Genomic DNA, 21,669 nt, shown 5'->3' with positions numbered 1-21,669 from the left:
TAAGTTCCCAGGAAAATTTCAGGATACAAGAAAAATATACAAAAATCAATTGTCTTTCTATGTAGTGAAAATGATAAGAATGCCAAAGAAACTAAGGAAACAATTATATTTACAATAGCATCAACAAAAATAAAATACTTAAGCATAAATTTAACAAAATAAATGTAAAACTTTGAAAATTATAAAACATTGCTGACAGAAATTAAAGAGCTAAATATATGAAAAGACATTACATGTTCATGGATCGGAAGACTTAAGACTATTGTTAAGATGGTAATACTCCCTAAATTGATCTACAGATTTGATCCAATCCCTATCAAAATTTAAGCTGACTTCTTTGCAGAAATTGACAAAAATGTCTGATAAGGGATTTATATTGAATATATATAATTATTACAACTCAACAATAAAAAGAAACCCAGTTTTTAAAAAGGAGGCAAAGAATGCAAATAGACATTTTTCCATATGCAAATGGCCAATAATCACATAAAAAGATGATGAACATTATTAACCACCAGGGAAGTGCAAATGAAATCAACCATGAGATACCACTTTACACCCATTAGGATGACTAGAACCAAAAAGTGATAGTGAGGATGTATAGACATTGGAACCCTCATACTCTACTAGTGGGAACATAAAATGGTGTAGCTAGTTTGGAAAATAAAATTCCTCAAATGTTTAAACATATGGTCATGTGACCATATGCTCCAGTCATCTCATTCCTTAGGTATATACTGAAGAGAAATGAAAACATAGGTGCACACAAATATTTGTACACAAATGTTCATAGAAGCATTATTCATAATAGTTGAAAAATAAAAACAACCCACATGTCTACCAACTGATGAATGAATAAATACGGGGTGAGGCAAACGTAGGTTTACAGTTGTTCATATGGAATATAATAATTAAATAATGATACAAGAATAAACTCTGTTTCATGTACTCACAACTGTAAACCTCCTTTTGCCCTACCCTATAAAATGTGGTATATCCATATAATAAAATACTATTCCACAATAAAAATGAATGAAGTACTGCATGCTACATTACAAGTGAACCTTGAAAACATTATGTAAGTAAAAGAATCAAGTCAAAAGGATCAAATATCTATATTAAATGTCCGCATACTAGTAAACAAGTAGAGACAAGAAGTAAATTAGAAGTTCTGTAAGGCCAGAAGAGGAGCATATGGAAGATTGGGGAGTGATGGCTAAGGAATATAAGCTTACTTTTAGGGTGATAAAAATGTCCTAACATTGATTGTGGTAATGAATGCATTAACTCTGTGAATATACTAAAAGCCATTGATTGTAGAGTTAAATGGATGAATTGTATATTAGTAGTATATGAATTATGCCTCAAGCTATTTTTGAGGGGGAAAAGAAGAAACAAATTTTAAAAAGAAGTCATGGCTTTAAAGTTGTCCTTTTAAAAGTTTTTGTGGAGAAGGCAAAGTAACTTTTCCAGAGTATCAGAAAATTTTAGCACTCTATTTGAAGTTCTGGTGTGATGTCTAGTGCTGGATTTCCTAAGTTAGACCAGGCACTTGCTCTATTTGTATTATTTTTGCCTATGCTATAAAATGGTGATGAATATAATAGTGATTAACAGTTCGAAGGGCCAGTGCCCCATAATGCATTGTGTGTCATGATCATTGTCCTTGGTAGCGACTGGCAACTTTTCTTTCCTAATGAAAATATTCAGAAGTCCATCCTTCCAATTAAATTCTGTTATTCTAAGGAAACATTTCAGAGATCCTTTTTCAGGTATAAAATAATTCACTCTTGCCCAAACCAGTTTGGCTCAGTGGATAGAGCATCGGCCCACGGACTGAAGGGTCCCGGGTTCGATTTCAGTCAAAGGTATGTATCTTGGTTTCGGGCTCAATCCCCGGTAGGGGGCGTGCAGGAGGCAGCTGATAGATGTTTCTCATCAACGTTTCTAACTCTCTATCCCTCTCCCTTCCTCTCTGTAAAAATCAAAAAGCATATTTAAAAAAATAATAATTCATCCTTGGTCATCCAACTACATGCAGTGGGATTCACTGGGATTAACAGTTTTGAAGAGTGAAAAAAGAAGTGGCAGGGGGTGTCTCCCCATTGCCCCAAGCAAAACTGGCAGCTCAAGAGTAATTAAGATCATTCAATTCACCAAAATATTGTGTTTTTTCAAATAACTACATTTATTAACTCTTTAAAAATGTCCTTTCCGCCCTGATGACAGAGATTGTTAGGTGTCCCTTATTACCCATTTTCCTTTCTCCCTCTGGACGCTGTGAACATTTCTGTCTGATAAAGCCTACACTTCGCACACACCCCTGTCCCTAAGTGGCCATGGGACTAGGTTCTGGAAAATGGAAGAGTGTTACCTGCAATTTGCAAAAATCTCTCCTTAAATAAGGGGTGGGAGGAGGCACTTTCTTTTCCCACCCTGCTTGCTTCCTGCTGGCCAGGGTGTGGACATATGGCTTCACCTCCAGCACCTAATTAAACCACGAGGTAGCCTTGGCAACGGGAGCTTTGCAAGGTGGTGTAACAAGAGAACAGAGCCTGGGTCCCCAAGCTGGACCCCGACTTCTCCAGGAGAGAGAAAGAAATCTGTTTCTTGTTTAAGCCACTTCTGTTTGGAGGGTTCAGCCACTGGCAACGAATCCTAACCCTGACCGTGAGATTTGCCTACTCGAAAGCCAGGGACGCTCCCAATTCTGTAAAATCAAAGCCCAGCCTTTCTAGTCTGGAAGTGAGGTCTGTGAGAGCTGGGTGTGAAAGACTCAAGTGATGGATGGCTGGGGTGTTGGCCAGCATAGGGGAAGGAGCACTACAAGCATCCTAGTCCTTGAGCATAAACAGCCCTGCCCTGTCTTTCCATGTTTGTGTCCCACTTCTCTTCTACATAAGCCCTGCCTTCTAGCCAAATGGCCTGTGTTTGATCCACTCAGTATGTCTCACCCATCCCTTTCCTTTCCTGCTATTGCCTCTGCCTTGAATCTCTCCTATGCCTCTCATCTACATAACACAGACTCTCATTTCAGGCCCAGCTCAGCTCAGCTTCCATCTCCCCTAATTCTAGCATTTTTAACTTACAGCCTTCTTTTCTTGGGATTTCTATTGTGCTTATTGTCATGAGTTCTCAAATGACACTGACTACACATCACGTTATATTGCTATTTGTCCTTAAAGTGTTTCCTGTTTTCTCAAACAGATTATACTTTGCCTGAGGACCGGAATCCTTTCTAGTGTGTCTTTCCATCCCCAGTAGCCCAGAATAGGAGCTTGCACATATTAGGAATTCAGTAGCTGCTTGCTGCTGCTGTAAATGTTGCTGTCTGTCCTCTTAACAAACTTTGAGCAAATACCAGTAGATCGCCCTTGACAGTTTTGCCCCCATTGATCCCCTCAGCAAGCTCTTTCTCACCCTCAGACCCATCCTATGTGTGGAAGATTTCTTTGAGCCATTCAAGATAATTTGCCCTGATTAGACTTTGTAAATATCTCTATAATTACTCGTTACTTTATATAATAATAATTTGTTTATCTTGCTCCTTGATTGCAAACTCCTGAAAATTGAGTATTATGTTTTATTCATTTTAGAGTTGCAAAGCAAGCAGATGACTGGCATATATTAGATACTCAGTAAACGTTTGTTGAATAAATAAATGAATAATAAATAAAGACAATGGCCCAAGAAGGCTCATGACTTTCCATTGAATTTGCTTCCCTGCCTTTCATGCCCGGTCTCGGGAGCCCTTTGACCCCAGGTTCCAGGCTTTCAGTGGCTCTGTGGTCATTAACTAGTCCCTTTGACACCCACCCAGATCACACAGCAGCCCTGCCTGTAGCTCCACTGAAACAACAATGAAGTCCATGTGAAACCCGCCTGCATTCAAGTGAAACCAAGGAGAAAAGGTTGTTTGTCAAACTTAAAAGACAGATGTTAGTTACTTCTCAGTTTCAAACTGAATCCTAACCCTTGTGAAATTCAAGTTTCATTTCTGCTTGGTCAGATGAAATTTCCTGGTTCTATGTGAGGACTTTGGGGTTCTATCTAAGGGATGACTTGATCTCATGTCTTTGATTTCACATACATACCTCTTTTCCCTAAAATAGCATCGATTTTACATTTCAATAAAAAAAAATTTTTTTTTGGCTTTGTTTTTGGCAAGATGTTCCGTTTGTTGCTCCACACTGACATTCAAAAGGCAGGTAGAGACAGTGCCCTGATCCAACTGTTATTGGCTTTCACTCCTGGGAAGAGGGGAGGTTCAGAGAGGCAGTCTGGGGGAGGAAATGAGTAGGCTCTGCTCTCTACCCAGCTCTGACTCATGCTACCCTGGAGAAGTTGCTGCAATCCTCTGTGCCTCTATGACCCTGTCTGAAAAATGGGCTAATCACCTCGCCTCCGATCTGCCTCCCAGGAGTGTTGCAAGGATTAATGAGTTAATAATGCCTGAAGAGCACTTTGAGCTCCGGATGAAAGATACAGGAGAACAAAGGGTGATGGTTATTATGCATAATTAAAAGCTCCAGCAGAAACGTTGGTCTGAGTGAATCTCCATTGCCTCAATGGCCAGAACCCAGACATCGCATACAACCAGTATTCAAATATGTATCATTTTCCCTAAAAGGGAACCGTAATCTGATCGCGTGATTACACCAGACTTGTTTCATGAGCAGACCCTCATGGTTGGTGTGGGTAAACATGCAGCTCCATTATCACCCGGAGGCGGTGGTTATTGCCCTGACCGGGGCTGACATACCCCGGGAAGGTGGTTCTCACCTACCACACTGTGAGCCCTTGCTAGACAGACCTTTTTCAAGAACTTAGGAACGTCAAGAAGATCTGCTATCCCCAAACCTTTCTCCCACGTGGTCATGAAGTTCCTTTAATAGAAGGCAAAACCCTTTTCAAATTATAGAGGAGACTTAAAATACAAACACTGCCCAGATGGCAGAGCAGAGAAGCTGGCCTGCGAACCAAGTCCACCCATCATAAACGATAGCAGATCCCACCCTCCACCCAGCACAGGTTTCAATAGGGAAGACAGAACACATGACCTTGAGTTCAACAGTGAAGGTGAGGTCTTCCAAAATAAGAAAGGCTGTTGGCCAAAAGGAGAGATTCAGATCTCAGTCACGGCCTCCTTCACAACTTCACACATAGCACCGTCCGCAAAATAGAGAGCTCCCTCTTCTTCCTCCAGAAACCAGCCCACACGCACACCACCCTGTGTTAATGCACAAGCCACGTGGACTAGAAACTCCCGGGACTGAAATAGTGACCTGTGCTGTCCTTGCTAGTTTCTGAGGACAAGAGGGCACAGTCCTGTGAGAGCTCATCAAACATAACCACACAACGCTGGTCCCAAATGACTGGGTAAACTTTTAATAGTGCCTCGGAGCACTCCAACTGTTGATGTCTGAGTTGAAGAGAACAGAAAGCAAGGTTTGCAGAATGGAGGTTATGCTGCACATCACTCCACACGGGTGTGCTATGAACACTCAGCACAACAGTGCAGTGCCAGTGGAGGGGGACTGGCAATGAACGGCCAAATCCAGAGAAGCAGGCAGCTGGATGGGTGAAGGTGCAGGAAACATATCTATGAAGCCAGGTCCTTCAGTCTAAAGGGTAAGGCCCTGGGAAGTGTGATGACTTCTTCATCCATGTGAAGGTTGTCATGTGAGAGAGGAAATCTGCTTTCTGTGTGTCATTCCAAAACACAGAGCCAGACCCAACACCCAGCACGTAAACACACTGTAATTCAAAGAGGGGCACCTTTCTAATAGCACGAATGCAACATGGAGTTAGCGGGCCGCTGGCCACTTCCTAAACTCAGACAGAGGCTAGTGAGCGTGACCTAAGTCTTTAATATTAAGTGACATTTCATGGTGAGAAGCATTATTAAGTCACATGCTGCTATAAGAGAGGGGAAAACTAAAGTGTGAAGTGTTTAAAGTATAAGTTCAGACACTGTCTTACTCATTCTCTTTCAATATTTATGTTATTTATTATAAATGTGTTTTAGAGAATCTGAAGACTCATTATAAAGAATAATTTTTTCCTGCAGAATATAGGGTTCTGCTTTGTATTCTAAAACAAAAATCAATAAATCAAATAAGTACCGATTCTGATCTTTTGAATTGTAAGGAGATCTGGGTAGAAGAAAAAAGTCAGAAATCAAGGAGTATGAGACAGAAAAGAAAGCTGAGAACGGACCGCTTTGCCTGCGCACATCCCCACTCTGTCCTGTAGGTGGCAGCATTTGTTTACAACTGTCCCATCCACATTCAATGGCGGCTGGAGGGCTGCTGGGTTGAGTGACTGAGTTTGACTGCTTCAATTGTCAGAACATCCAACATAATCAATTAAAATTTTAATATCACTAGGTGACGGCCTTTGCTCGGAAAAAAAAAAAAGAAAGAAATACATAGAAGTCGGTTCTGCCTGACCAAAGAGGAAGTGGCCTATTGATTACATGCAAGGTCATAGCTCAATCAGACTTGCCACCATGATCACATTTTTTTACCTTGACCACATATTGAAGCCTTTATTTTTCCTCTGTTGAAATCTATATTAATGCAACAAAAATGTTGTTTATTATTCTTTGGTCATTCTCTGATAGATTTTAGAAAGAAACAAATCAAGTAATAGCCAAGGTCAACCCAGGGAAAATTCAGAAATGTTGTGAACTGTGTCTACCATTATAACCAGGAAACTGCACTAATGTTGCTTTTTATAAACCAGTAAAAATATCTGAGAAATGGAATAAATTTCTTAAGGCATTAAAAAGCAAGATGTGCCTTGAAACACCAAACATTCGCTCCCTGTGCTTGGGGTCTCTGTGCTAATTTAGTAATGCGAAGCCCCATAGCAGGCCAGAGAACAGAGTGAGGGCACGTCTCCAATCGCCATTACATTCGGCCTTTGGACAACGCAAAGTACACAGTTGAGTAAGATCCTTTAGAGCAAGCATTTCCAACCAGTAGATCAGGATCGACCAGTGGGCCGCCTTGCTGCCCTGGGGAATGGCCAAGTCAGAGCTGTCCCCCAACCCCACCCACACGCCAGTTTCTATCCCAGGCTCCCAGGTGGGAAAAGGACAGGGCAAAGCTCTGCCCTGCTGCTCACAGGCCTCCTCTTGGGAACTCTCCAGCCCACCCCTCCCGAGCCCGGGCCGTGATCCTTTGGGAAAAGTAAAAGCGTTCTACCTCCAGGAGTGGCTGCCCGCCCCTGCTTTGGGGTCAGAAAGCCCCACTCTTTGGGGAATTTCCAAAACTTATTGTTTGTTTGATTTCCTGAAACCTGCCTTCTGCCCCTAAAAACCAAAAGCTGTTTTGCATAGTTGTTTTTTTTCCTTTTAATTCAAGAAAAAACTGAGTTTTGGTTTGAAAATTTCACAGCTCACCTACATAGAACCGGACAGCAGGGTAGCACACAGTCAAGTTTGGGAGTGATTTTTTTTTTTTGCAAATTCTGGTAAATGTGTTATAAATAGGGAAGGCACTAGAGACATATTCGGTATTTTTAAAATTGTGTTTTCAGAATATTAACTAATGCTTAAATACTTACGTGAGTTAAAACATAGAAAAATTAAGAGGTTTGCAATGAAAATATGGGTTCTCTAGTCAGGCTTGAGAAAGTTACTATATGGTATTACTTTACTAGGCTGCCATAACAAAATACCACAGGCTGCGGGGCATAAACAACAGCCTGGAGGCTAGAAGTCCAAGATCAAGGTGTCAGCAGGGTTGGTTTCTTCTGAGGCCTCTCTCCTTTGCTTGCAGATGGTTATCTTTTCCCTCTGTCCTCAGGTGGTCTTTTATCTGCCCGTGGCTCTGTCCTAACTCCTCTTCTTATAAAGACACCAATCATATTGAACTAGGGTCTACCCTAATGACTCCATTTCAATAGAATTACCTCTTTAAAGACCCTGTCTCCAAACTCAGTGGCATTACCCGACCTCTTGAGACTTAGTTTACTCACATTTAACACAGAGAAGATAATAGGAACAGCCTCTGAGCTTTTCTGAGGAGAAAGAAACCGATAGAAAGCTGTAAAGTGCTGAGCAATGTATGGAGCTATGGTCTCTGTCTTCCCCATCATCAAGAGGACAATACATATATGTGCCCAGCATCAATGTCCCCCGTCGTTGAATCAGAACTACAGTGGTGGGAGGGACGACCAAGGGAAAAGGGATGAAAACACAGCCTCCACACCCCTCACCCATTTGTGACACACAGACGTCTCAGAGTAGAAGGCAGCTGAGCCCCGAGAAATTACAGCAGGGAGTTGGGGAGGGGAGAGTCCCTTCACAGGGTGACTTCAAAGACTCAAACCAAACTTGGGTTCAGAATGAAGGCAAGGAGAGCGAGATGCATTCTCCTGGCCCCAGACAGGAGCCCAACTCAAAATTTACAGCAAATGGGATTCACAGGATGACTGCCCGAAGGGAAGGCCAGTGTTAAATCGGCTCCTGGCTGGTGACAGAGCTGGTGGCCGAGCAGAGAAGGAGCAATGGCCACATGACCAGGAGCCCCAGTGCTCCCAGGCACCCTGTCGGGAGGAAGTTGTCCATTCAGGCCGCTCCTGGCAGAGACAAAGGCTGGCCTGTCTGTCCCTGCCTCTCCAGGGAGACGGCATGGCCATTAACGCAGCCGCTCCAGGAGCTGTGACACCTGATGCTGACATTGCAGCGAGCTGCTGGAACAGCATCGCCAAGGTAGCCTCCGAAAGGCAAACCACGGCGGGCACATGCAGGGGTTTCTTGCTGCGGGGAGGGAGTCCCCAAGTAAAAGCAACCAAGCCTGTGTGTCCCAGAAAAAAAAAAAACAATAGTTAAATGCAGAAGAGCTTAGTACGTCACTGTTTTCTCCTTCCCCAAGCCTTCTCACTGGGGCTTGCTTTCCATTTATGACGGGCGGCACTAAAGCGGCTGCCTGCAGATTTAACACTGGCCTTCCCCTCGGGCAGTCATCCTGTGAATCCCATTTGCTGTAAATTTCTGCACAATGACATAAAAACGGCCTGTCTTTGTTAGTGAGCACATATCATGAGCTATCTTTTTTTTTCTCCAGCATTTGGGAATGACCTGAATAAGCCACGCTGTCCTTGGAGCCCCCCAAACTCACCTCATGTGTCCTGTGTCCAGGACACATGGCTCCAGAGGCTGGGTGCAAACTGTCACACTAGCCTTTGTTCCAGAAAGTCTCATGGAGAAGGCTTGTGATTTTCCCACACAAACAACTCAGACTGTCACCTGATACAAGGAAAGGCTCGGTGACTCAATATGCAACTTCAGGGGAGAGAGTCTTTTTTCCGTTACTTTGTAGAGCAGCCTACAGTGGTCATATATACGGTAAGGTGTAAACCAAAGAACAGTATATTCTCTAGCACCCAGGGAAAGGTTTGTGAGATTCCACGCGAAGAAAAGAAAGGAGAGAGGAATCGGATGTTAGAACCAGACATTTCCTCAGTGTAACTCGCATTTTGTAGTGGGGAGCTGTGTTTTCTCAGACCCTGCAGTGTGGGGGATGTGCCTTGTCCATGCTGCCCATCGTCGCTGCCATCGCTCCTGCTGTGGCTCCCACTGTGTCCCCCTGGCACCGGCCCCAGCACCCCCCCTTGTGGAAGGCAAAAGTTGGCCTCCCAAAATGCCCATGTCCCAATTCCCCAAAACTGCGAAGATGTGCACAATACATGGCAAAGGAGAACCACGGTGGCACCTGGAATTCAAGTTGTTAATCAGGGAGATTATCCTGGGCCATCCAGGTGGGCCAGTGTCACCACAAAGGTGGGAGAGGTGGCAGAAGAGTCCGTGTCAGAGTGAGGTGGCGTGGCTTCACCGGCCATGGCCGGCTTCGAAGGGGGAGGGAGGGAAGCAGTCGCCACGGAACACGGCTGCTGTCACTAAGGAAGGAAGCAGCGTCTTGCTGCTGATGATTGATAGGTTTCCCCCGGCCCTGGATTGGCTCTCAGCTCTTACATCACACGTGTAACCCAGGTGTCTGGTTTCCTGACTGGACTGTGGCCAACAGGTTCCGTAAATACAAACTGGTCTTTAATTTTAAATAGCACAAATGCTAAGAGGAAAAAAGATGCTATCTAATAAGATAGTTAACTCTACAACAAAGATACTGTGATACCGACATATAATTTTTAAATGTTTCCATTGACAAATCTTTTCCAATTAAAGGATCTGCGGCCATGCATTAAATGCATGCTTGACAATGAAGGAAGTAAACGTGGGATAGAAGATCTTAGTCTAGAGAATTTTCTTTCTAAAATCAAAAGCCCACACATTCTATTGCAGTGTGTTGCCAGATCTGCCCAAACCTGTTCTGAATAACCAGTGCCATCAAAAGCACACCACCCCAGTTTTAACCATGGCACTGTTCCCTGTCCGGGTTTTATAGGAATATTAATCATGTGATCTTCCTGCCGTTTTGGACAAGTATTATGAGTCATTGTTAGCTTCTTCCCTTTTCTTGGGTTTTCTAGAGAGAGGGTTTTTTAAACGGAGTTAGTTTAGATAGTAAAAGTTGAAGTATTATGCCCCAGGTAGCATCTGCTAAATTATGGAACATTTGTGTTATAAAATGCTTTAAATAGCTCAGTGTCTTCTCTGTAGTTTGTGTAGGAGCATTATTTTGTTCAATAAGAAGAAAATTCACTAATTATAATGAAATAGTCCAGCCAGGAGGAAAAAAAGTCTCCTCTTTCATTCCTTCTCACACAACTGCTCTAACTGGTGTTCTTGAATGTACAAGAGCATTTCAGGACCCGCTTTCCCTGGCCCAACACATAGGCTATTAGTTTCCTATTGCTGCTATGACAAATTCCCACAGATATAATGCCTTACTTAAAGCAACACAAATTTACTCTTACAGTTCTGAAGGTAAGAAGAGCAAAATGAGTACTATGGGGCTAAAATCAAGGTGTAAGCAGAACTGGTTATTTCTGGAAGCCTCATAGAACAGTCTGTTCCTTTGCTCTTTAACCCCCTAGAGGCTGCTGACATTCCTTGGCTCATGGCCACACCACTCCGTTCTCTGCTTCTTGTGGCCTCTGACTCCTCCTACATCTCTCTCTTATAAAGACCCTATTATTACACCAGGCCCATCAGAATAATCTAGGACAACCTCCCATGTCAAGATCCTTAACTTAATCATATCTGAAAAGTAACTTTTGCCATATACAAGGTAACAGTCACAGGTTCTAGAGATGAGGATATGAACGTATTTGGGGGAGTCATTATTCAGCCTTCCACAATCCACCCTTTGGCCCCCAAAGATTCACATAAATCCCACATACAAACCACATTCACCCCCATCCCAAGATCCCCAACATCTTAACCCATTTCAACTTGCAGTCCAAAATCTCACTCAAGTCTCCATCAGCTTAGAAGTCCCAAATCTCATCTTAAATCATCCAAATCAGGTAAAAGTGAGTCTCTGCACATAATCCATCCAGCAGCAAAATACTTCTCTGTCTGTGGACTGGTGAAATTAGAAAACAAGTGTATGTGCCCCCAAAATAATGGTGAGATAGGCATAGGATAACAGATATAACATTGCCATTCAGAAAGAATGAAACCAAAAGGAATCTCTGGTCCCAACCAATGTCCAAACACAACCAGGCAAAGTCTATTCTATCCCAGAACCTGGGAATGACTCTCTGTGGCTCCCGTGGCTCTTGACCCACAAGTCCACCCTGAAAGCCATCATTTTGTTTGAATGGTAGCACACACTTGCAGTGGAGTACTTTGACCAGCCCGTCTCCTACCTGTGGAACTTTGCGAGTCCACCAGCCCTCACATTCTGTGTTCCCTCTGTGCCTTTCAGTCCCGGCTGGCAGTATTTTTACTGGTATAACATTCTCAAACCCTGATGGGCTACTACTCAGCCTGCCAGAGAGAGCATGGACAGAATAATTAATAAAAGGAAGTAAACGTGACTTCTGGAGGATGGACGAGGCTATCTGTGTTATAAAGCACTGTGAACACAGAGTGCCATCATTCAAAGTTCTCAAGTGTGGGTTTAAGGCATGTCAGGTCTTTAAATCTCAAGTTATACACCAGAACATGCTATTATCTGAAAGACCTTTCAAACGTGATTTGTTTTTTTTTAAATATATTTTATTGATTTTTTACAGAGAGGAAGAGAGAGGGATAGAGAGTTAGAAACATCAATGAGAGAGAAACATCGATCAGCTGCCTCCTGCACACCCCCTACTGGGGATGTGCCCGCAACCAAGGTACATGCCCTTGACCGGAATTGAACCCGGGACCCTTGAGTCCGCAGGCCGACACTATATCCACTGAGCCAAACCGGTTTCGGCATCAAACGTGATTTTTTTTTTTTAAGTCAGAGTGAGTGCTAAAGAGTAAAATCCATGCTGCCCAGAGTTGCGGATAACTATCAGAGAATAATAACCAAGGAGGTGGTGCTCCAATCACAGCAGGAACTATCAGTGAGAAGCTCCCCAAGGGAAGCCAGACTAGCATCAGGATGGAAAATGAAGCCATACCAGGCGTCCTCAAACTACGGCCCGCGGGCCACATGCGGGTGTTTTTGCCGTTTTGTTTTTTTACTTCAAAATAAGATATGTGCAGTGTGCATAGGAATTTGTTCACAGTTTTTTTTAAACTATAGTCCGGCCCTCCAACGGTCTGAGGGACAGTGAACTGGCCCCTGTTTAAAAAGTTTGAGGACCCCTGCTTCCTGGGAGCTCCTGAATACCTTCTTTTGAAAGAAAAGGGCATCACAGACTTCCGTTCCTGAGTTAGATTCCCCATGGTTGGCAGGTTGAACACTGAAAACCAACCTTTTCACTTTCCATCCACTGACCCAGCAACAGGAAAAACAGACCAGGGAGACCCAAGCTTGTGTGTGGTCAGCAGGGCATCACACAGGTCTGCTCTGGCAGTAATGGCCAAATGGCCACAACGTGTGATCATATATATCGTGAAACCTACCGTACCATTTTTGGCTAACCCCAAAACCAGACTGTCTTTCCCCGTATAAGAATTTATCATACATTTTGGTAAGTCATTTGTTAGATGGGGTACAAATTAGAAACAAAGAGTGATCCGCTATCCTGCCTTTCCCTCTGATTTCTACAATCCCAATTTAAACTATAGAACTGTAGTTTAAATAGACCAGGGAGACTCAAGCTTGTGTGTGGTCAGCAGAGCACATTATTATATTAATTTATAATAATGAAAAATAGGCCCATTAGCAATCATTAAAATGTGAGTTTGAGCCACAATAAGACATCATGTTAAACCCACTAGATTGGCCAATATTTAGAAAGTCTGACCATATCAAGTATTGCCTGGAATGTGTAGCGAGGGGAACTCTTGTGGTGGAGAGGTATGGGGGAGGGAGAGGTTGTAGGTTAATTTAACTACTTCGGAACATAATTTGGAAAAATTAAAAAGTGATACCATACAACCCAGCAAACCTACTCCTAAGTATATGCTCTATGTTAACCATTGCACATGGACCCCTTTCAGCATGTTTAAGAAAGTGTGGTGTAGAACAGCAAAATTGCCAATATTCAAAGTATCTATTGACAGGGAAATTGATAACTACATTGCTATATATTCATACAATGGAATACTGTTCAACAGCAGATATGAAGAAATTGTAGCTACATGCCTCAACATGGGTAAATCTTAGTAGCTTAATATTGACTGAAATAAGCAACTTAAGGAAAAATACATACATATAGTTTGATACCATTTAATAAAGTTCAAATCAAAGCACTCATTATAGAATACTAACATGTAATAGATTTGTAAAGGAAAGGAAGGTAATGAGAATAAACTAAGTATCAGGTTACTGATCAACTGGAAATAAGGATGGTGCTGGGGAGGGCTGCAGGCTTTTAGGCATGTGTGTTGCTTCAGTCAAGTGGTGAGTTCATGAGGGTTCATTTTTATTAAAAGAAATAATTTTGATAGATTATATATTTTTAAGTATAACCAGGAACTGAGATAAAATTTTAAAATTCTCCCACTGTCCTTTTAAAATGAGGGTATGGGGGAGCCGGCTCCTTCCTGTCTCACCATTGGATAAAAATACTAACAGCACTCATGACTCTGCTAGCCATTCAAACGTAATAGAAACTCCTACAGTCATCTTACATGACTCAAATCAGAAATCTGAATGTCTTCAATCTTCCCTCATTGCTGGGACCTGTTTCTCTCACTTCCCCCAGGTCGGAGGAAGACACACTTCTTCAGGTCAGCTTCTCCTCTCTACTCTCACCTCTACTGCCATCGCCAATGCTTCTACCAAATTCTCCCCTGAGTTAGAACATGAAGAGGAAGGTGGGAAAGGGAAACAGAATGTTCTAATTTGACCACTAAGATCAGAAGCTGGCTTTGAGCAATCTGGGCACGGCCAGTTCGAGAGCTGACTGCTTCATGGATGCTCTCGGGGATTCCTGCAAGAGTCCCACTGAGACACCCATGTGGTAGGCCAGGCACTTGACTGTATGAGCTAAGGCCCAATTGGCCCCGAGTTCTCAGTAGCCCACTGCACACTGGAGGAGCAGTGAGCATGCCACTACTCCTCCAGGACCCAGCATGGTTCCAGACAGACTCTCTCTCATCTGTGTAGTCCACATCTGTTTACAGGAAACACTCATGTGCCCTTGGCCCCAACAAATGGAGTACAGGTCCGCCCCACTCTCCTTTGCTGTGCCCCTTTCTTGGCCCAGCTTTTTCCCTCTCGATTTCTGGGTCTGGAGGAGGTAGGTTTATAAGTACACGAAAGTTTCTTATCCTGAGCCTGGGGACTTAAACCCTGCACTCAGCCTCCCTTTACTCCTCCTTCTAGGTAGGGGGTAGGATGGGGGAAAAAAAAATCACAGAATAGCTTTTTCCAAGGAAATCAAATGCCAAATGTCTAGTCTCTCTTTTATTTTTTTAAATAAATATACATATTAATTGATTTCAGAGAGGAAGGGAGAGGGAGAAAGAGAGAGAAACATCAATGAAGAGAATCATTAATCGGCTGCCTCCTGCACTCCCCACACTGATGATCAAGCCTGCAACCCGGGCATGTGCCCTGACCCGGAATTGAACTGTGACCTCCTAGTTCACAGGTTGATGCTCAACCACTGAGCCACACCGGCCAAGCTAATCTCTCTTTTAAATGCATGATTTGGGTGAGGACCCCAAGAATTATATAGCTGTTTCTTGGTTATTTCCTTTAAAAAAGTTATACCTTGGGTGTTCTGTTTCTCAACTCACTTTGGTATTTGGTATTTTGATATATTTGTGCCTTAGGGAAACATTCTAATTTAACATCTTCTGGTACATGTTATCAATATGTCACTTCTCACATGGAATGGAACAGCCTTGAGATAGATTACAAAACCCACCTGCTTTCATTTGCTTTTCACTCTCAGCCCTGGTTTCATTGGGGTCAGCACCTTGGGCTCATGGCTGCTTCTGTCCTATTCAGCTCTCTATCTTGTGCTGTTTCTCCTGAATAGCATCCTACTAGCATAGCAACTACCATCAGCACACAGGAACTTTGGACCTCATTTCTGAAGTGGGCATATGCTACCTGCTTCACTATGGTGAGTGTCAGATTCACATGGAAGTGAAAGCATCACACAGATATAATTTGTTTCACCATTATGATTACAGCACTCACTCCCTTGACAACCTCGGAGGTTATATCCGCCCCCCACCAAAAAAAATAATAATAATAACAAACAACATAGAAGGCAGGATGAAGTTCTCTTAGAAAATATAATTTAAAAGACACAGAAATTAAAAGTTCTAGAAGGTCATGGTTTGATTCCCAGTCAGAGCACATGCCTGGGTTTCAGGCTCAGCTCCAAATTCGGGGGTATGCAGGAGGCACCCCACCAGTGATTCTCTCTAATCAGTGATGTTTCTATCTCTCTCCCTCTCCCTTCCCCTCTGAAATAAATAAAAATATATATTAAAATATTAGCTTGGAAAAAATGTAACCTTTTCCTGAATGATCATCTTCTTGAGCTGTTCAAGAAATACTGTTTTTGATTATGATCTAGGGTAGAATTACCAGATAAAATACAGGAAGCCCTGTTAAATTTCAGATCAACTATGAATATTCTTTTAAGTATAAGTATGTCCCTTGCAATATTTGGGACATATTTGTTCAAAAAAGTATTCATTGTTTATCTGAAAGTCAAATATAACAGGGTATTTTGTATTTCTATATGCTAAATCTGGCAACCTTGGGTTAGAAAGGGAGTGTCTTTCACAATTTTTATGTTATGCAAATTGATCTCTTGCAAGCTCTCAGGTCAGCCTTCACTAGCTTGAAATGCCATGCATTTTATTCTTACAATCTCCTTTGTTTCATTTTCACAAATCTCAGTTACCTATGTAACCTCCTGGACTTTTCACGAAGACCATGTTGTTAGAAGTTTTTTTCTCTCCTTATATCTAGTCTTCTACCTGTCGATTGAGAGGGTGCTATTTGTTTGTTTAACCAATAGTCCTAGGCCACTGGGGATGCAGTGATGATCGAGAAGAGACACACTGCCTACCCTGGTGAAGGTCAGGGTCTAGGCAAGGAAACAAATAGTAACCAATAGTCATTACCCCATAGAGCAATTGACATGATTTTTGAGAGGGCAAGAGCAATCATTATTGTGATACTACTTCACTAAAGACCTCTAACTAGCCCGGCTGGTGTGACTCAGTGGTTGAGCATCAACCTATGAACCAGAAGGTCACGGTTCTGTTCCCAGTCAGGGCACATGCCTAGGCTTCGGGCTGGCATCTCAAGTTGAAGGCCCAGCACAAATGCTAGGGTCAGATCATTCAAATACGAACTCCAGGCTCTTGTCAAGCCACAGGGGGAGAAATGCTGCACCAACCCTCTCCAACAGAATCAGCAAGGTGGGGGTGTTCTCTCACCCTCCGGCCCGGCAGGTTTGCTGGCCTCAGCAAGCTCAGGAAAGGAGTATACTTTGGGAGGAAGCCTGGACACACTCAAGTTGCCATGTTCCCAGAACTCTCTTTAATCCTCCTCTACCTCGTTAGTTTCCAAATCTAATGTAGATTCTACCTCCTCCCTTTATTTTCCTGCTGCCACCAGCTTGGCCCAGGTCCCCCCTTCCTTCTGCTCTCTCTTCCTCTCAGGGCATCCTACCAGCTTCCTCTCTGCAGGCCCTTCCTAAACCAGCCCAGTGCAGTCCTCACTGCCAGGGAAACACAACCTGGATCATTTCACTGCTCCTCAGAAATCGTCAGAGTCTTCCCAGTACTTACTGGACGAAATGCAACATGCCTCATCCCAACATTTAGGTCCAATCTACATTTCTAATCTTAAGTCTCATTGATCTCCTACCAGCAACCTACTCCCAGCCAAACTTAAATTGTAGACGTTTCCCCAACACCTGGCATTTCCTATTCTGTGCATTTGCCTCATCATTTCAGCCCTGTCACCTAAAATGCTTTTTCAGTTTGCCAAATTCTTACCCATTCTGCGGATACCACATCCTTTATAAATCCTTTCCTCATCCTCACAACCAAAAACTAACCCTTTTTTTTCCCTCTCTCTCTCTTTCTCTCCTTTATGAACCTCCAGGCCATGTTCACTTTCAACATTTAACAGTTGTTTTTAGAAGGTCATTATTGTCTTTTCTGTCGATGGTATTTCTAGTTCCTTCGAGACAGAGTCTGTGCCATGTGAATCTCCATATTCTCCCACAACGGCTAGCGCAATGCCTTGCAAACTAGTTGCTCAACAAATATATCTTGAATTGAAACCACATGCTATTTTAAGAAGGTAACCCGTGGTTTTCACATTCACTATGGTTTTGATATATTAAATAAAATAATTTATAGTATATCTTGGACAGTCATAAGGGAAAGAAAGACCAGGGACCTTGATGAATCCCAAACACCAGGACTCAGGAAAGTTCACACGTGCTCTTAATTCCTCCTTCATTCTGTTTTTGTCAATAGCTATGTGTATACCCACTCTCCACATGTTAACTACATGTTCTATCTTTTCTTAATTTTTTCTCTTTACTTACTGAAGAGTTTCACCCAAAGGAACAAAGTTTTAATCACTTCATGATACTAAACATGTGTTGGGAGTACAAACCAGGAAGGATATTTGTGGCCAGTTAGACTTGTAATACATGCCATTTGTGTTTTTTATCTCCCCAAATGACAAATTACTATAAATTATGGACCTTAACCCATTTTAATTTGTTTTGCTTGTAACAAATGGTAACCACAACTGTTAAATTTTCATTCCTAAGAAATTACTACAAAGAATAGTCCAATTATCTGCTACTTTGTCATAGATAAAATTTAGTACCAGCAATAACTCCGAGTTTGCAATATTACTCCCCTGCCCCCACTCATTTTCCCCTTCACCTCATTGAAACCACAAGTCTACAGTGATCATCAACACCAACTTGCTTAGCCACCACAGTAAGGTAAACTTTTCCTAGGGACTTTTTTATTGTGGTAAAATACACATAACACAAAATGTGCCACTAGTGACATTTAGCACGTTCACAATGTTGTGCAACCATCACCACTATCTAGCCCCAGGTGTGTTGACATTTTTTCCCCTCTCCCTAATGGCTTTTTGTTAAAATCAATTAGGACTATTTTCTACAATGTAAGCACCTTTTAATTTTGCAGAATTGGATATTTTAAATCTCTTAGACTCCCTTGTTTTTGACCAAATAACTAGCCCAAAAGAAAGAATCGCGGTGTGGTCCCTCATTGGTCTGTGTGGAAGCATTTTGAGGGTAATGTGCAATTGAGATGCATTGGCCTTGGGAGGACCAGGCAGGACTGGTTTCCAGCCCCTGGCGGGACTGTCCTGGAAATGTAACAAACCCGAATGAGGCACGGGAGACCCAAGACCTTGGCACATTTTCACCTGAGCCAAGTCACACATTAAACCTCAGTTAGGAAATATCAATAACTTCCGAAAAGTGGATTGCAGTTTAGCTTATTACCAGCTGTCAGCACCTCAGGAACTAAATGGAATGGCCAGGGAATTGAGATATGAAAAGTAAAGAAAGAAATCACATTGAAGGGCCTCCTTTAATATCATTTGTGGCATGTCCCCCCAACCTCCCACCACTGCCTCCCCAGCAACTGAATAAAACATAAATAGTGAAAACAGAGGTTTGGTTTTTAAAGAAATAGGACCAAGTGATTATAAAATTCTGGAAGTATAAAAGCTGATGTCTCAAAGACCATGACTCTTATATTTTATAACATAAACCAGATGTTTTGAGTTTTTCCAAATAACTTTCTTCGGAGAAATAATGCTTTGGTCTTTGGCGTGCTTTTTATCTTAGGTAAATCATTCCTACTTGTTTCTTTTCCCTCACCCTTCACACATGTAGTTTTCAGAAAATTCTAAAAAGTAAAGATCCCCTAACTGGGCTAATTTGATTGTGTAACTATCAATTTCAACATTTAAGTTGAAAAATTGGAATTTAATGAGAAAAATATATTTATATAACTCTTTCGATGCAACAATATCCAATTCTTTGGAAAATTATTTAAGAAAATTAGCACAATAAGGTTACCTAGCAAGTTGAGAATGAAGGAGTGGTCCAATACACATAAAAATGCCCGATCAAGACACACCTCACCACAACTCTTCCCTCTGCCCTGGACTGGTAGGCACAGTTGGCAGATATACAAACGAACAGCCCGCCCAGGGTCGCTCAGTGGTTGAACCAGGAAGTGAACCAGGAAGTCATGGTTGGACTTCCGTGAACCAGGAAGTCACGGTTGGATTCCTGGTCAGGGCACATGCCAGGGTTGCGGGGCTCTTTTCCCGGGGCGGGGAGGGGGGGAGGGTATGCAAGAGGCAGCCAATCAATGATTCTCTCTCATCGTTAATGTTTCTATCTCTCGTTCCCTCTCCCTTCCTCTCTGAAATCAATAAAAATGTATTAAAAAACAAACATTCTAACCAGCCAAGTGTGCTAGTCCCAATTTCGTGAATAAAATGACAATGTAATCACCTGAGCCTCCTCACATCACACAAGTGAGCAATTCTTCCCTGTGGTGTCTTGGTCACCCAGACACGTTAACCTAATCACACGGCAGACCATTAAGTAAAGAAACCTCTCCCCTTCCCACAGCCTGTACCAGGCCGCTTCTTTTATCAGCTGCCTTTGGAGCTCCTTAGGCAGCCGGATCCGGCCGACAGGCTGGCCACGGATATCTCCGGAAAGCCAGACCGGCTCCATGTAAAACTTCAGACCAGCTTCCTCGGCCCCCAGCACTCCTGGGTAAGACAATAGGACAGCAGGGGCGGTCTGATCCCAAGTCAGGCCAGCTCAGTCTAGCTGAAGAACACAAAAGCTCCCCAAGGAGCTGGAGCCCCTTCCTGCCCACTGCATGGCAACCGGGCAGCTCACGCCCCACCCAGGGCCCGCAGGCTCACAGGCTCCATGTGGTCTCGGGCCCACGCAGGCCAGCCCTATGCTCTGCCAGCTGCCGGGCAGGGAGGCACAGGCGCTGTGCTTGTCCAGAGGGAAGCGTTGCTCTCACCCTCCTCCCCTTCCTGTGCTGATTTCAAACCCTGCTCCGCTGGCAAAACCTTTGGGCTGTTTTGTTTCAGAGGGCTCGTTGCCTTTTAGAAGCCGAGGAATAGTTGAAGGCTATCAATTCTGAGAAAAGTAGATCATCTGGTGTCTAGGCTAAGACCTGACCCAAACCCAATAACCTATTTGGTAAACATTTCAAGGACCAAACATAAAGCATAAAACAGGAGTCCCAGCCTCAGAACAAAGCATCAGACTAGGCTTCGGGGAAACAGTTCATCCACAATAGGCTCATACTGGCTTAGCCGGAGCCTGGCCGGGGGAAAGGGTGATATGGGAAAGACGCTATGGCCAAAAGGTGAAAAATGGGCCGAAGTTTTGGTGTTGGGGCTCTGGCCTTCTTCCAGTGGGACATACTAAAACCAATATCAGGGGTGGGACAGCAGGAGCTGTGGGAATGACTCATCCTCCTGACAGAGCCACCCAAACAGCTGGCGAGCTGCCCCGCCCCACCCGTGGGCATGATCTCACGGAAGCATGTAAGCATCTGGTACATTCATCATCTTCTCTGGGGCGTGAATGAGCACTTAGGATGTAGATAATGTAGCAGGACTATATGTGTGTATTATCATGCAGATAAGACAATTATTTCATAATAGGGATGGAACCCGGATCATCCTTGCCTGACTTTTGATCCTGCCAGCGCTGCAGAAAAACACTCACAGATACGTTCGATAGTCAGGAAATGGAAGCACAGAAGGAGGGTGAGATTACAGGCCGCTCTCGGCAGTCGCTAACACGTGCTGTGATCTTAGCCCTTTCTTGTGGCTATCTGATGTCACAGGGAAAAGGAAAAGGCAAATGAGGGAAACAAAGAGGTCCCCACCCGGCATGCACACATTTTCCATAGCAGCGTGGAACCGAAAATTAGAACATAGTCACATAAATAAGGCAAAAGCATATAAACAGACCAGATGCTATAAAACTGGAGAGAGAGAGAGAGAGAGAGAGAGAGAGAGAGAGAGAGAGAGAGAGAGAAGGAGAACAAGTAAATGAAAGAAAGAAATATGTAAAGCTGACTTTCCATTGTAATAGCTTTCTTTTGAGTCTGATCAGGGT

The sequence above is a fragment of the Eptesicus fuscus genome, chromosome 19 (genome assembly GCF_027574615.1).
Source record: "Eptesicus fuscus isolate TK198812 chromosome 19, DD_ASM_mEF_20220401, whole genome shotgun sequence".
Classification (NCBI taxonomy): domain Eukaryota; kingdom Metazoa; phylum Chordata; class Mammalia; order Chiroptera; family Vespertilionidae; genus Eptesicus; species Eptesicus fuscus.
This window is presented reverse-complemented; position numbering follows the sequence as displayed.